Source organism: Carcharodon carcharias, chromosome 17 (assembly GCF_017639515.1).
Source record: "Carcharodon carcharias isolate sCarCar2 chromosome 17, sCarCar2.pri, whole genome shotgun sequence".
Classification (NCBI taxonomy): Eukaryota; Metazoa; Chordata; class Chondrichthyes; order Lamniformes; family Lamnidae; genus Carcharodon; species Carcharodon carcharias.
The window spans coordinates 106,130,851-106,145,188 of record NC_054483.1 but is presented as its reverse complement, the minus strand read 5'-3'; positions in this window follow the sequence as shown (position 1 = coordinate 106,145,188).

The window sequence follows — 14,338 nt, the reverse complement described above, 5'->3', positions numbered from 1 at the left end:
GGGAAGAGCAATCGATCTAGCTGTGTGCTTTCTTAAAGAAAGGATGGGAGGTGGGGAAGGATTTGTCAATAACACCAGATAACCCACATTCATGCCACTTAATCACAAGTTATATCCCATCCAGTGTAATATTAAATACAATTTAAAATTCTGAAACACTTCACATAGAATCTACAGCCTACAGGCAAACCCCTCTGAACACAAATATATAATGCAATGTCTGCTAGGGTGATAGATAATGATTCAATATATCCTTCATTTGGCGGGGTTTGGTGGTGGGCAGACGGGTAAGTGGAATTGAGACCACAACCAGATCAGCCATGATCTTACTGAGTGGCAGAGAAGGCTCAAAGTGCTGAATGGCCTACTCTTGTTCCTAAGTCCTATGTTCCTATCAACATATTCCATTCTCCCTCAGGTGTTTATCTGGCTTCGCGTGATGTGCATCTATACCATTTGTCAGAAGCACTCCTTGTGCTGTGCCATTGCAATGGTAATCCTACTCAGAATGTGGGGAACCGCAGGTTCAGGAGTCAAAAACAAAAATACCTGCAGGTACCTCACCTTTCATTGGAACATTTAAATCAGATTGATTTTATACCAGACTACTGTGGCAGCACGTTCCACATTTTCACCACTTGTTATGTAAAGAAATTTCTCCTGAATTCTCCATTGGATTTATTAGCCTTGAGATGTTTCTGAGAGACTTGATAAGCCATTGTATGAATACAAGTCTCAGCAGACTCGATACTTAAAGTTCTGAGTAGAATTTACCTATCAGCCCTGTATTCACTGGTCTACACTGGCTCCCAGTTTGGCAATGCCTCTAGTTTCAAATCATTGTTTTCAAACCCCTCCATGACCACCCAAATCTTCCCTATCGCCATACTCTCCTCCAGCCCTACAATCCTCCGTGATCTCCAACCTCATCCATTTCTGGCCATGAGCATCCCCGATTCTAATTGCTCCGCGATAAGTGTCCATGTCTTCAGCTGTCTAGGCCCCGAACTCTAAAATTACCTCTCTGCCTCTATCTCCTTTAATTCATTCCTTAAAAGCTATCTCTTTGACCAGCATTTGGTCACCTGTCCTAATATCTGCTTAGGTGTGTCGTGTCAATTTTTGTTTGATAATGCTCCTGTGAAGTGTCGTGTGATGTTTTACTCTGTAAAAGTAACGATATAAATGCAAGTTGTTTTTGCAAGCAAGGTAGAATGTTGGACTACAGCCTAAAATAGTAAAATACCTGTCACGTGAAGTAATTGTCAAACTGTATAAAGCTTTGGACAGATGTCATCTTGGACACTCTGTCCAGTCCTGGTTACTAAGAGACAAGAGACACAGTCAAGTGTACAGGAGATCCCCAGTGATGATTCCGAGTAGAGTTGTCAACTCCAGTTGAATATGTTCAAAAAAGTTCAGTCACACATTTCATATCATCCAAGCTGTCTCATATATCAAGGAAGCTGCACCTCAGCGGGAATCAGTGCCAGGGGACCTGTAACCTAGGGAGAGTCAGTTCCAGGGACTTGTATATCAGGGAGAGTCAGTGCCAAGGGACCTGTACCTCAGGGAGAGTCAAGTTTATGCAACCTGTCTAATAATTTATCCTTTTAAGCTCTGGTCCCATTCTGGTGAATCTGCACTGTAACCCCTGCAAGGCCAATATATTCTTTAGATGCAATTTGCAGAATTGAACACATTTAGTCCAGCTGGAGTCTGACCAAGGCTCTGTATAAATGAAACTTCATCAGTTCCGCTCTCTTGTTATCCTCCAACTCTCGATACATTCCAGGTGCCCACAGTCTACTCTAGGTTTATGCTTGAAACTAGGATCATTTGGCAAACTCCCTTCAAGGGAACTTAAAGCCACTGAAACTGTATCTTGGCAATGGTGGGAGATTGAAAGGAGGAGGCGGAGAGATAGAGAACAGAAAGGTTGGCCCAGAACTTTCCTGGCCTTGCATGTCCTTTTAATTGAGATAATGGAGCCAGTGTAATCTATCACCAAGGTTGTACATGAGATGCATTGTGAGGAAAGTCAATCTGTCAGTCATTTGCTGATTATTTGACTCTGTGAGAATGCCCCAGAACTGATAATAGGGTTATTTTTACACAGAGCCAGTGTTCTGTCAATCAACACCTTAAGTCATTGAAGGTTAATTTGATGCCTATCGGTTATTGACAAAATACTTGTTGTCATTTTCTACATGATTGTATTAAAAGAATTCAGTGAGTTTGGTATGTCAAACTATAGGTGAGCATACAGGCTCCTCAAAGGCACACAAAGTCCGCAAGCTATTTTTAGAAGCTCATTATCTTCAATTTCTTCTCTTTTTCTACTCCCCATCCCAAACCCTCAACTGCCAGAGCACAGAACTGACTATCCTGTATCTGCAACTGAACCTCAGGTGGTGTATAAGGAAATGGATAGATTGAATAGCAGACATCTGGGAGTAAGTTACAAGCTGGAATATAATCTAGACAATCGGATAGTTTATATAAAAATTAATTGATAACCAGGGTGAGTTACAGGCTTGAATCTATTTGTGGGCTGTGGATGGTTTACATATAGAATAACAGATACCCGGGAGTGTGTTACAGACTGGAATCTAATCAAGGGGTTCGGGTGATTTACATATAGAAAAGCAGATACCCGGGAGTCAGTTACAGACTGGAATCTAATTGAGGGTTCAGGTGATTTATGTACAAAATAATCGCGGGAGTCAGTTTAAAAATAATCTGGTGTTAGTAAAAAGTGACCACAAAGCTGTTATATTGTTGCAAAAACCCTTTAGGGAAGGAAACCTGCTGTCCTTATCTGGTTGGGTGACTCCAGACCCACATCAACATGGTTGACTTTAAATTGTCCCCTGAAGAATCTCAGCTAATCCCACAGTTGTATTAATATCGATACCAACAGTTCAAAAGGGTGGCTTGCCATCACCTCCTCAACAGCAACTATGGATGGACAATAAATTCTGGCCAGGCCAACAACCCTAACATTCTAAGAATAAGAAACAGACCACAGTGCCAATTCTGTTGAAGGATCAGCAACCCGAAATGTAAGCTTCATTTCTCTCTCCATAGGTGCTGCTTGACCTGAAGTATTTCCAGCCTTTCTGTTTTATTACATAAAGCAGATTGCCCTGGTCATTCATCTCATTGGTGCTTGTGGGAGCTTGCTGTCCAAAAGTTGGCTGCTGCATTTCTTACAACAGTGGCTACACTTTAAAAGTACTGAGTTACTGGTGCTCCCCTGCTCATCCACTGGAACTTGGATTTCTCCTCCAGCATTTCAGTGGCTCCTCAGCTGCAGTTAGAGAGGATGCAAGGGAAAATCCCTAAGGAAAAATCACTGCCTTCCCTGTGATAAAAAGTCAGTCAGTGACATCTGCTGCCAGCCTTACAGCATTGCTTATTCTTTCCATTCAGGTAAAGAAATTGGAAACAAAAACAGAATTACCTGGAAAAACTCAGCAGGTCTGGCAGCATCGGCGGAGAAGAACAAAGTTGACGTTTCGAGTCCTCATGACCCTTCAATAGAACTGAGTAAAAATTGGAGAGGGGTGAAATATAAGCTGGTTTAAGGTGGAGGGGATGGGGGGAGAGAAGTTGGGGGGGGGGTTGTGGGTGGTTGTAGGGACAAGCAAGCAATGATAGAAGCAGATAATCAAAAGATGTCACAGACAAAAGAACAAAGAGGTGATGAAGGTGGTGATATTATCTAAAGGAATGTGCTAATTAAGAATGGATGGCAGGACATGCAAGGTACAGCTCTAGTGGGGGGTGGGGTGAAATAAGACTAACAGGGCGTAAAAGGTATAGATTTAAAAATAATGGAAATAGGTGGGAAAAGAAAAATCTATATAAATTATTGGAAAAAACAAAAGGGAGGGAGAAGAAATGGAAAGGGGGTGGGGATGGAGGAGGGAATTCAAGATCTAAAGTTGTCGTATTCAATATTCAGTCCAGAAGGCTGTAAAGTGCCTAGTCGGAAGATGAGGTGCTGTTCCTCCAGTTTGCGTTGAGCTTCACTGGAACAATGCAGCAAGCCAAGGACAGAAACATGGGCAAGAGAGCAGGGTGGAGTGTTAAAATGGCAAGCGACAGGGAGGTTTGGGTCATTCTTGAGGACAGACCGAGGTGTTCTGCAAAGCGGTTGCCAAGTTTGTGTTTGGTCTCTCCAATGTAGAGGAGACCGCATTGGGAGCAATGAATGCAGTTGACTAAGTTGGGGGAAATGCAAGTGAAAGGCTGCTTCACTTGAAAGGAGTGTTTGGGCCCTTGGATGGTGAGGAGAGAGGAAGTGAAGGGGCAGGTGTTGCATCTTTTGTGTATGCATGCGGCGGTGCCATAGGTGGGGGTTGAGTAGGGGTTGATGGAGGAGTGGACCAGGGTGTCCAGGAGGAAACGATCCCTACGGAATGCCGCCGGGGGGGTAAAGGGATGATGTGTTTGGTGGTGGCATTATGCTGAGTTGGCGGAAATGGCGGAGGATGATCCTTTGAATGCGGAGGCTGGTGGGGTGATAAGTGAGGACAAGGGGGACCCTCTCATGTTTCTGGGAGGGAGGAGAAGGCGTGAGGGTAGATGCGTAGGAGATGGGCCGGACATGGTTGAGGGCCCTGTCAACCACTGTGGGTGGAAAACCTCAGTTAAAGAAGAAGGAAGACATGTCAGAGGAACTGTTTTTGAAGGTAGCATCATCAGAACAGATGCGATGGAGGCGAAGGAACTGAGAGAAGGGGATGGAGTCCTTATAGGAAGTGGGGTGTGAGGAGCTGTAGTCGAGGTAGCTGTGGGAGTTGGTAGGCTTGTAATGGATATTGGTGGACAGTCTATCACCAGAAATTGAGACAGGGAGGTCAAGGAAGGGAAGGGAAGTGTCAGAGATGGACCATGTGAAAATGATGGAGGGGTAGAGATTGGAAGCAAAATTAATAAATTTTTCCAGGTCCCGACGAGAGCATGAAGCAGCACTGAAATAATAATCGATGTACCGGAGAAAGAGTTGTGGGAGGGGGCCAGAGTAGGACTGGAACAAGGAATGTTCCACATACCCCATAAAGAGACAGGCATAGCTGCGGCCCATGTGGGTACCCATAGCCACACCTTTTATTTGGAGGAAGTGAGAGGAGTTGAAGGAGAAATTGTTCAGTGTGAGAACGAGTTCAGCCAGACGGAGGAGAGTAGTAGTGGATGGGGATTGTTCGGGCCTCTGTTCGAGGAAGAAGCTAAGGGCCCTCAGACCATCCTGGTGGGGGATGGAGGTGTAGAGGGATTGGACGTCCATGGTGAAGAGGAAGCGGTAGGGGCCAGGGAACTGGAAATTGTTGATGTAACTTAAGGTGTCAGAGGAATCACGGATGTAGGTAGGAAGGGACTGGACAATGGGAGAGAGAAGGGAGTCAAGATAACGAGAAATGAGATCCATGGGGCAGGAACAGGCTGACACGATCTGCCGGGACAGTCCTGTTTGTGGATTTTGGGTAGGAGATAGAAGCGGGCCGTCCGAGGCTGGGCGAACATCAGGTTGGAAGCTGTGGGAGGGAGATCTCCAGAGGAGATAAGACCAGTGACAGTCCTGGAATGGCTTGATGTTTAGTGGTGGGGTCATGGTCCAGGGAGAGGTAGGAGGAAGTGTCTGCGAGTTAACGCTCAGCCTCCACGAGGTAGAGGTCAGTGTGCCAGACAACAACAGCACCACCCTTGTCAGCGGATTTGATGACAATGTTAGGGTTGGACCTGAGAGAATGGAGTGCAGTAAGTTCAGAGAGAGACAGGTTAGAATGGGTGAGAGGAGCAGAGAAATTGAGACGACTAATGTCACGCCAACAGTTCTCAATGAAAAGATCAAGAGACAGTAAGAATCCAGAGGGAGGGGTCCAGGTGGAGGGAGAATATTGGAGATGGGTAAAAGGATCCGTTGAATGGGGAGAGGACTCCTGCCCAAAGAAGTGAACACGGAGACGAAGGCGGCGGAAGAAGAGCTCAGCATCGTGCTGAGCCCGAAATTCATTGAGGTGAGGGCGTAAGGGTATGAAACTAAGTCCTTTGCTAAACACTGAACGTTCAGCATCGGAGAGGGGAAGGTCAGGGGGTATAGTGAATACACGGCTGGGGCTGGGATTGGAAGATGGGGTGGGGACGGAGGGACAGGCAGGGGTGGAGGGTCTTGGATGGGTGTTGGTGTCGATGAGTTGTTGCAGCTTGCGTTCCTTAGCACTTGAGAGAAAGAGAAAAAGTTTCTTGTTGAGGCGTCGGATGAGCCGAAGAATAAAATGAAACTGGGGGCACGCGCAGCTTTGAAAAAGGGTACGGCGGTGCTGCTGGAGGGAGAGGTCAAGTGTGTTCATATGGCAGCGCATGGCACTGAGTGTGGATTTCAGAATGTGACGGGAACAGCAGTCCGAGAAACGTTTTATGTCCCGGAGATACCTGTAATCCTGGGTGGGTTCGAAACATGAGGGATGGAATTTCAGTTGAAATCCACGTGGGGTAAGTCAGAGATGGAGACAGTCACTGAGAAAGGAGATATGGCTGTGAAAGCGGGTTTTAGTAAACACCTTGTCAAACACCAGGAGAGAAATGGAAAGCAATGAAGGTGAACAAGCCAAAAGAGAGATACGGAAATCCTGTCGGAGAGAAGAGCAATACTTCTTCAAGGTAAGCATTTCATGAAGAGAAGTGGCAGTCAATTAAACACAGAGATAAAAACATAAAAACTGCAGATGCTGGAAATCCAAAACAAAAACAGAATTGGAGATTCACAGCCATGATTCATTGTGAGGGAAATTTCACTGTCCTGTATAGAGGAGCACTCAACAAGCAACAATTTAAGTTACACACATAAGGAAATATTAGGACAGGTGACCAAAAGCTTGGTCAAAGTGGTAGGTTTCAAGCAGCGTCTTAAAGGAGGAGAGAGAGAGAGAGGTGGAGATGTTTAGGGAAGGAGTTCTAGAGATTAGGGCTCTGCTGTCAATAGTTCATTTTAATCATTTTATGGGATGTAGACATTGTTGGCTAGTCCAGCATTTATTACCCATCCCTAGTTGCCCTTGAGAAGGTGGTGGTGAGCTGCCTTCTTGAACCACTGCAGTCCATGTGATGTAGGTACACCCACAGTGCTGTTAGGGAGGGGGTTCCAGGATTTTGACCCAGCAACAGTGAAGGAACGGCGATATATTTCCAAGTCAGGACGATGAATGCCTTGGAGATGTTTTTGTTAGCAGTTCTCAACCACTGAACCCATTCAGAGTTCACCCTTGGTGTATCAGTGCATAGGCCACATCCATGGCGATAACATAGAAAACAGGAGCAGGAGTAGGCCATTCGGCCCTTCGAGTCTGCTCCACCATTCATTATGATCATGGCTGATCATCCAACTCAATAGCCTGCTCCTGCTTTCTTCCCATATCCTTTGATCCTTTTCGCCTCAAGAGCTATATCTAACTCCTTTTGAAAACCAATAACAATCTTGCATTTAGCATGTTCCATGTAGGTGACGGATTCCCGGGTGATATTTTCCAAGAAGACCTTGAGAACCCAATGAGTTTCCTCATAAATGAGGCCGTAGATACATTTAATGCCTCCATGTCAAGCGAGGCAGCGAATGGCAGGTTTAGTGATTCCCTGGATATTATTTTGGAGGACTTTCTAGTGCCGTTTAGCACCACATTTACTGAGACCTTTACGCCTTTGCATCTCACCCAGAAACTAAAAGAGGGGAACTTCCAGGTGGTGGTGTTCCCATGTATCTGCTGCTCTTGTCCTTCTAGATGGTAGCTATCATCGGTTTGGAAGGTGCTGCCTAGGAGCCTTGGTGAGTTCCTGCAGTGCATCTTGTAGATGGTACACACATTGCTGCCACTGTTCATCGGTGGTGGAGGGAGTGAATGTTTGTGGAGGGGGTGCCAGTCAAGTGGGCTGCTTTGTCCTGGATGGTGTCAAACTTCTTGAGCATTGTTGGATCTGCACTCATCAAGGCAAGTGGAGAGTATTCCATCACACTCCTGATTTGTGCCTTGTATCTGGTGGACAGGCTTTGGGGAGTCAGGAGGTGAGTTACTCACTGCAGGATTCCTAGCCTCTGACCTGCTCTTTAGCCGCAGTAATTATATAGCTAGTCCAGTTCAGTTTCTGGTCAATGGTAACCCCCAGGATGTTGATATTGGGGGATTCAGCAATGGTAATATTGATTGTCAAGGGGCGATCGTTAGATTCTCTCTTGTTGGAGATGGTCATTGCCTGGCACTTGTGTAGCACAAATGTTACTTGCCACTTGACAGCCCAAATCTGGGTGTTGTCCAAGTCTTGCTGCATTTGGACATGGACTGCTTCAGTATCTGAGGAATTGCAAATGGTGCTGAACATTGTGCAATCATCAGCGAACATCCCCACTTCTGACCTTATGATGGAAGGAAGGTCATTGATGAAGCAGCTGAAGATGGTTGGGCCAAGGACACTACCCTGAGGAACTCGTGCAGTGATGTCCTGGAACTGAGATGATTGACCTCCAACAACCACAACCCGCTTCCCTTGTGCTAGGTATGACTCCAACCAGTGAACAGTTTTTCCCCGATCCCCATTGACTCAATTTTGATAGGCCTCTTTGATGCCACACTCGGTCAAATGCTGCCTTGATGTCAAGGGCAGTCACTCTCACCTCACTTCTGGAGTTCAGCTCTTCTGTCCATGTTTGAACAAGGCTGTAATGAGGTCAGAAGCTGACTGACCCTAGCGGAACCCAAACTGAGTGTTAGTGAGCAGGTTATTGCTAAGCAAGTGTCGCTTGATAGCACTGTTGATGACCCCTTTCATTACTTTGCTGATGATCAAGAGTAGACTGATGGGGTGGTAATTGGCTGGTTTGGATTTGTCCTGCTTTTTGTGTACAGGACATACCTGGGCAATTTGCACATAGCTGGGTAGATGCCAGTTTTGTAGCTGTACTGGAACAGCTTGGCTAGGGGCGCAGTTAATTCTGGAGCACAAGTCTTCAGTACTATTGCCAGAATGTTGTCAGGGCCCATAGCCTTTGCAGTATCCAGTGCCTTCAGTCATTTCTTCATATCATGTGGAGTGAATCGAATTGGCTGAAGGCTGGCATCTGTGATGCTGGAAACCTCCGGAGGAGGCCAAGATGGATCATCCACTAGGCACTTCGGTCTGAAGATTGTTGCGAGTGCTTCAGCCTTATATTTTGCACTGATGTGCTGGGTTCCTCCGTCATTTAGAATGGGGATATTTGTGGAGCCTCTTCCTCCTGTTAGTTTGTTCAATTGTCCACCACCATTCATGACTGGATGTGGCAAGACTGCAGAGCTTAGATCTGATTCGGTGGTTGTGGAATCACTTAATTCTGTCTATCACTTGCCGCTTATGCTGTTTTGAGCGCAAGTGGTCCTGTATTGTAGCTTCACCAGGTTGGCACCTCATTTTTAGGTATGCTTGGTGCTGCTCCTGGCATGCCCTCCTGCACTCTTCATTGAACCAGGGTTGATCCTCTGGCTTGATGGTAATGGTAGAGTGGGGGATATGCCGGGCCATGAGGTTACAGATTGTGGTTGAATACAATTCTGCTGCTGCTGATGGCCCACAGCACCTCATGGGTGCCCAGTCTTGAGTTGCTAGATCTGTTCAAAATCTACCCCATTTTGCACGATGGTAGTGCCACACAACAGGAGGGTATCCTCAATGTGAAGATGGGAATTTGTCTTCACAAGGACTTTGCGGTGGTCACTCCTACCGATTCACTCATGCACAGATGCATCTGCTGCAGGCGGTTTGGTGAGAATGAGGTCAAGTATGTTTTTCCCTCACCACCTGCTGCAGACCCATCCAGCAGCTATGTCCTTTAAGACTCACTAGCTCGGTAATGGCCATTGAAGTCCCCCACTCAGAGTACATTCTGAGCCCTAGTCACCCTCAGTGCTTCCTCCAAGTGGTGTTCAACATAGAGGTGCATTGATTCATCAGCTGAATGGGGGGGGGGCGGGGGCAGTAGGTGGTAATATGGACGTTTCCTTGTCTATGTTTGATCAGATGCCATGAGACTTCACAGGGTCTGGAGTTAATATTGAGGTCTCCCAGGGCAACTCCCTCCTGACTGTATACCACTGTGCCGCCATCTCTGCTTGGTCTGTCCTGCCAGTGGGGCAGGACATACCCAGAGATGGTGATGGTGGTGTCTGGGAACATTGTCTGTAAGGTATGGTTCCACCTGTATGACCATGTCAGGCTGTTGCTTGACTAGTCTGTGAAACAGCTCTTCCAATTTTGTCACAACTCCCCAGATGTTAGTAAGGAGGACTTTGCAGGGTCAACATGGCCAAGTTTGCCATTGTCGTTTCCGGTGCCTAGGTCGATGGTCTGTCTGGTTTCATTCCTTCTAGGCTTTTTAGCTGAGTGGCTTGCTAGGCCATTTCAGAGTCAACCACATTACTGCACATCTGGAGTCACATGTAGGCCAGACCAGGTGAGGATGGCAGATTTTCTTCCCTAAAGGATGGAAATCCAGATGGATTTTTTATGACAATCGACAACAGTGTCAAGGTCACCATTAGGCTTTAATTCCAGATTTTAATTCCACCATCTGTTGTGCTGGGATTCGAATCTGGAACCCCAGAGCACCCTGGGGGTCTTTGGATTACCAGTCCGGTGACAATACCACTATGCCGGAATTGGAGGGATGGAGAGTTCTCAGAGTGCTGGAGGAATGTTGGAGATAGGGAGTTGTTGGATCCAGTGCCCTTGGTTTATTGGGGCTAAAGGATCCGGGTTGCAAGCTTTGTTCGGGGTGACCGGGTCAGTACAGAGACAGAGAACATCAGATCGTTATGAGAACAAACACATGCTGTTTACTTACAAAATAAACTCTACAACTATACTTGTGTGCTCACAACATAAAACTTTGTCTTCATTCATCAGTGACTAAATGAAGACTCTCACATGGAGGTAGCCCACGTTGCTCTGCTATAGGGTATTAAGTCATATCATCTTACATTACAATACTTGTCTTAAAGCTATATTACATATCAGATTACTACAGGAGCACAGCATGAGAACATATGTACAGGATATACAGGTCTCTGGCATCCTGCAACTGAGACAGCAGGCTCCTTGAATATTCCCCACTGTTGTCACTTCCGCGTGCTAACTTTAGCAGGGGTTTGGTTCCACAGGAGCTAAAGCCCTATGGTACTTTGCCCACCTAGCCATTCTCCATGTGAACTGCTACCCTACTTATTACCATAAACACTCATGACTGCATGTCAGTTTTCTTTCTAAAACAGGAAAGAATACTTACATTATTAAAATCAAGTATATATTGAGGAAGACAAACAAAAAAAAACAAGAGGTTAAACTTGTAGATTGGGCATGTAAGTGATAAATAAATTTCAATAAGTACTGATAGACGTGTGGTGGTGCATTTTGGTAGGAGGAATGAGGAGGTCAAATCTTACTTGGGTATTAAGAATCTAAATGGGCTAGAGGAGTAAAGGGATCTATTAAACACAATCTGAATGGCCTGGTTCAGTGATGTGAATTCTGTGTGGAAAAGTCCTTTAAGTACAAGTTAGAGGTAGTCATGTTTGAAACTGTACCTTCTAAAGTGAGCACAGATCTAGCCACTGAGACATATAGGAAGCATTTAGGCCCTGATGTTGCTTGACAGAAGTTCCCCTCCCTGGTTGAACTGGATGAGTTTGTGTACCAAGTTTCCTGTTCGATCCCGAGGGGTATTACCGTCCACACATCCTGTCATCACCAAGGGAATTTTCTACTACCTCCACAAACTGACCTTTCCCACACCATTGCTGGAAACATTAGCTAGACTTTCACCATCTTAAATTTCCCCAATGCACTCCTTATCCTACATAAATTTCAATTCATCCAAAATTCTGCCAGCAAACTGTCAGGCATCAAACACTGTTCACCTATCACTCTTGTTCAAACTCCTGATACTGTCTTCAAAATTTGGATCCTAGTTTACATGCTCCTTCACAGCCTCGCTCCAGCTCTGCTACTTGCACCAGCTTTATTTCAATTTGCATTTACCTTGCACCTTTAACATAGAAAAAACATCCCGCAGGTGATATTAGTACAGGTGGCCAAAAGCTTGGCCAAATAAGTAGGTTTTAAGGAACATCTTAGAAGAGGAGATTGTGGTGGAGAGGCAGAGGTATTTAGGAAGGGAATTCCTTTGGTCCTCCATCTCTGGCCTCCTGAGAACTCCTCACAGAAATACAAGCCTTCATATAACATTCCAATCACGGGAACCTCCTCCACAAACTTCTTTCCTCTTCCCTTCCTGTATTAAAATGTTGCCTCCAAGCCTATCTTTTCAATCACTCTTTTCACCATTTCTTTTATTACCATCTCAACTATGAAATGCTATGGGACGTTCTATTACATTAAAAAGGGGACCTGATCTCCAGCAGATGGACAGGGTTACAAAAAGAGATTGAGAGAAGCTTAGGGTTTTCAGCCTTGAAAGGATGCAACTAAGTGGTGGCTAGCCAGATATACTCAACATTTGAGGCAACAGTAAATCTGGAACACGCGTTCAAATTAAACAATTACAAGGTGCCACAGGTTCAAACAAGTTAAAGGCAAATTTAGGGCTGACATCAGGAGGATCATATGAAATGGACATCAACAAAGGAATCGCAATATCAATTAACATTTGATGATTATTTTTTAAAGTATGATATGCTCAATGTCACAGTGATTTCTCAGTTGATAGCACTCTCACCTCTGAGTCCAACTCCAGAGGCTTGGTCAAAATTGTCCCAATGCAAGTACTGCGGGAGCACTCATTGTATTTCAGATGTTTGCCCTCTCAGGTGGATGTTAAAAGATCCCAAATGTAATTTCCAAAAGCAGGAGAGATCTCCCAAATGTTCTGACCAATATTTATCTCACTATTAATGTCACCAAGTCTGACCATTATCTCACTTGTTTGTGCTGTGCATAAATTTGCTCCCTGTATTTTCCTACAACAGCCAATGTACTTCACGAAGTATTTAGCTTCTGAACATCCAGAGGTTGTAAAAGATGCTTTAAAATCAAGTGTTTTCCTTTGACTTCACAAACATGAGTGTTATCTATGCTAATCTGCTCTGATAACTGCATTTTACATTGAAACTACAATTATCAGGTGACTGTTGGATTTTTTCCAGATGAAGGAGCCAGGATGGGACAAATGACCTTCATGACAGATTACCTTCTGGAATGGAGATTGAAGGAATTCACCCTGAGCATAAATAATATGTCTACTAAAGAGAAACTTTCTATTGCTTATCCTAGATCATAGGGCATGTATTTTTATTCTGTAAGTTAAGCAGCTCTGCTGAAGAATGCAAAATTCACTTCCTTTGAAACAGCGTAGACACTGAAGTGATGGACAATGGCACCAGCAACGTGGTAAAGTGCAACAGGATGAGTTTGCTGACATTACAAGAACACAAAAATTAGGTGGTGTAGGTCATTCAGCCCATTGAGCCTGCTCCACAATTTAGTAAGATCAGGCTGATCTGATTGCGGCCTCAACTCCACTTTCCCGTCTGCCTCCCTTCTGGATTAATTTGTTCCTCAGTGGAAGCTCTGCTTGCTAGAGGTTTATGATCTTAGTAGTGGACAATTATATGTTCACTTTGAGCCAGGTTGGGTTATATGTCAGGTGTGCCATTTAGACTCAACTCATCATCTTGGCTAACCAGGAATGAATTCCTTCAAGGCAGAGCACAGCTGCCGAAAGTTAAGAACAAACAAACAGAGATTTGTTTAGCACCTTAAGGTTTTGTCCTCAGAACGCCCCAAAACATTTTACAGCAAACATATTAACCCTTCAAACTGTGGAGTGGGCAGGGAGAGATGGTGGCATAGTGGTAATGTCACTGCACTAGTAATTCAAAGGCCCAGGCTCATGCTCTGAGGGCACGGGTTCAAATCCCACCACAGCAGCTGGTGGAATTTAAATTCAGTTAATAAATCTGGAACATAACACTAGACTCAGTAATGGTGACCATGGCAACTATCTTCAATTGTTGTAAAGGCCTATCTGGTTCACTAATGCCCTTTAGGGAAGGAAATTTGCCACCCTTACCAGGTCTGGCCAATAAAAGACTCCAGACCCATGACAATGCAGTTGATTCTTAACTGCCCTCTGAAACGTTGTTAGGTAAGGACAACAAATGCTGGCTTTGCAAGTGACACACAAGAATAAAGAAGAAAAAAAATAGGTTTAATTCCCACTTTGTACCCAATCAAGGCTATGCTGTGGCAAGTTCCTGTATGAGGGGAACAAACAATCTGAAAGACTCTGCCT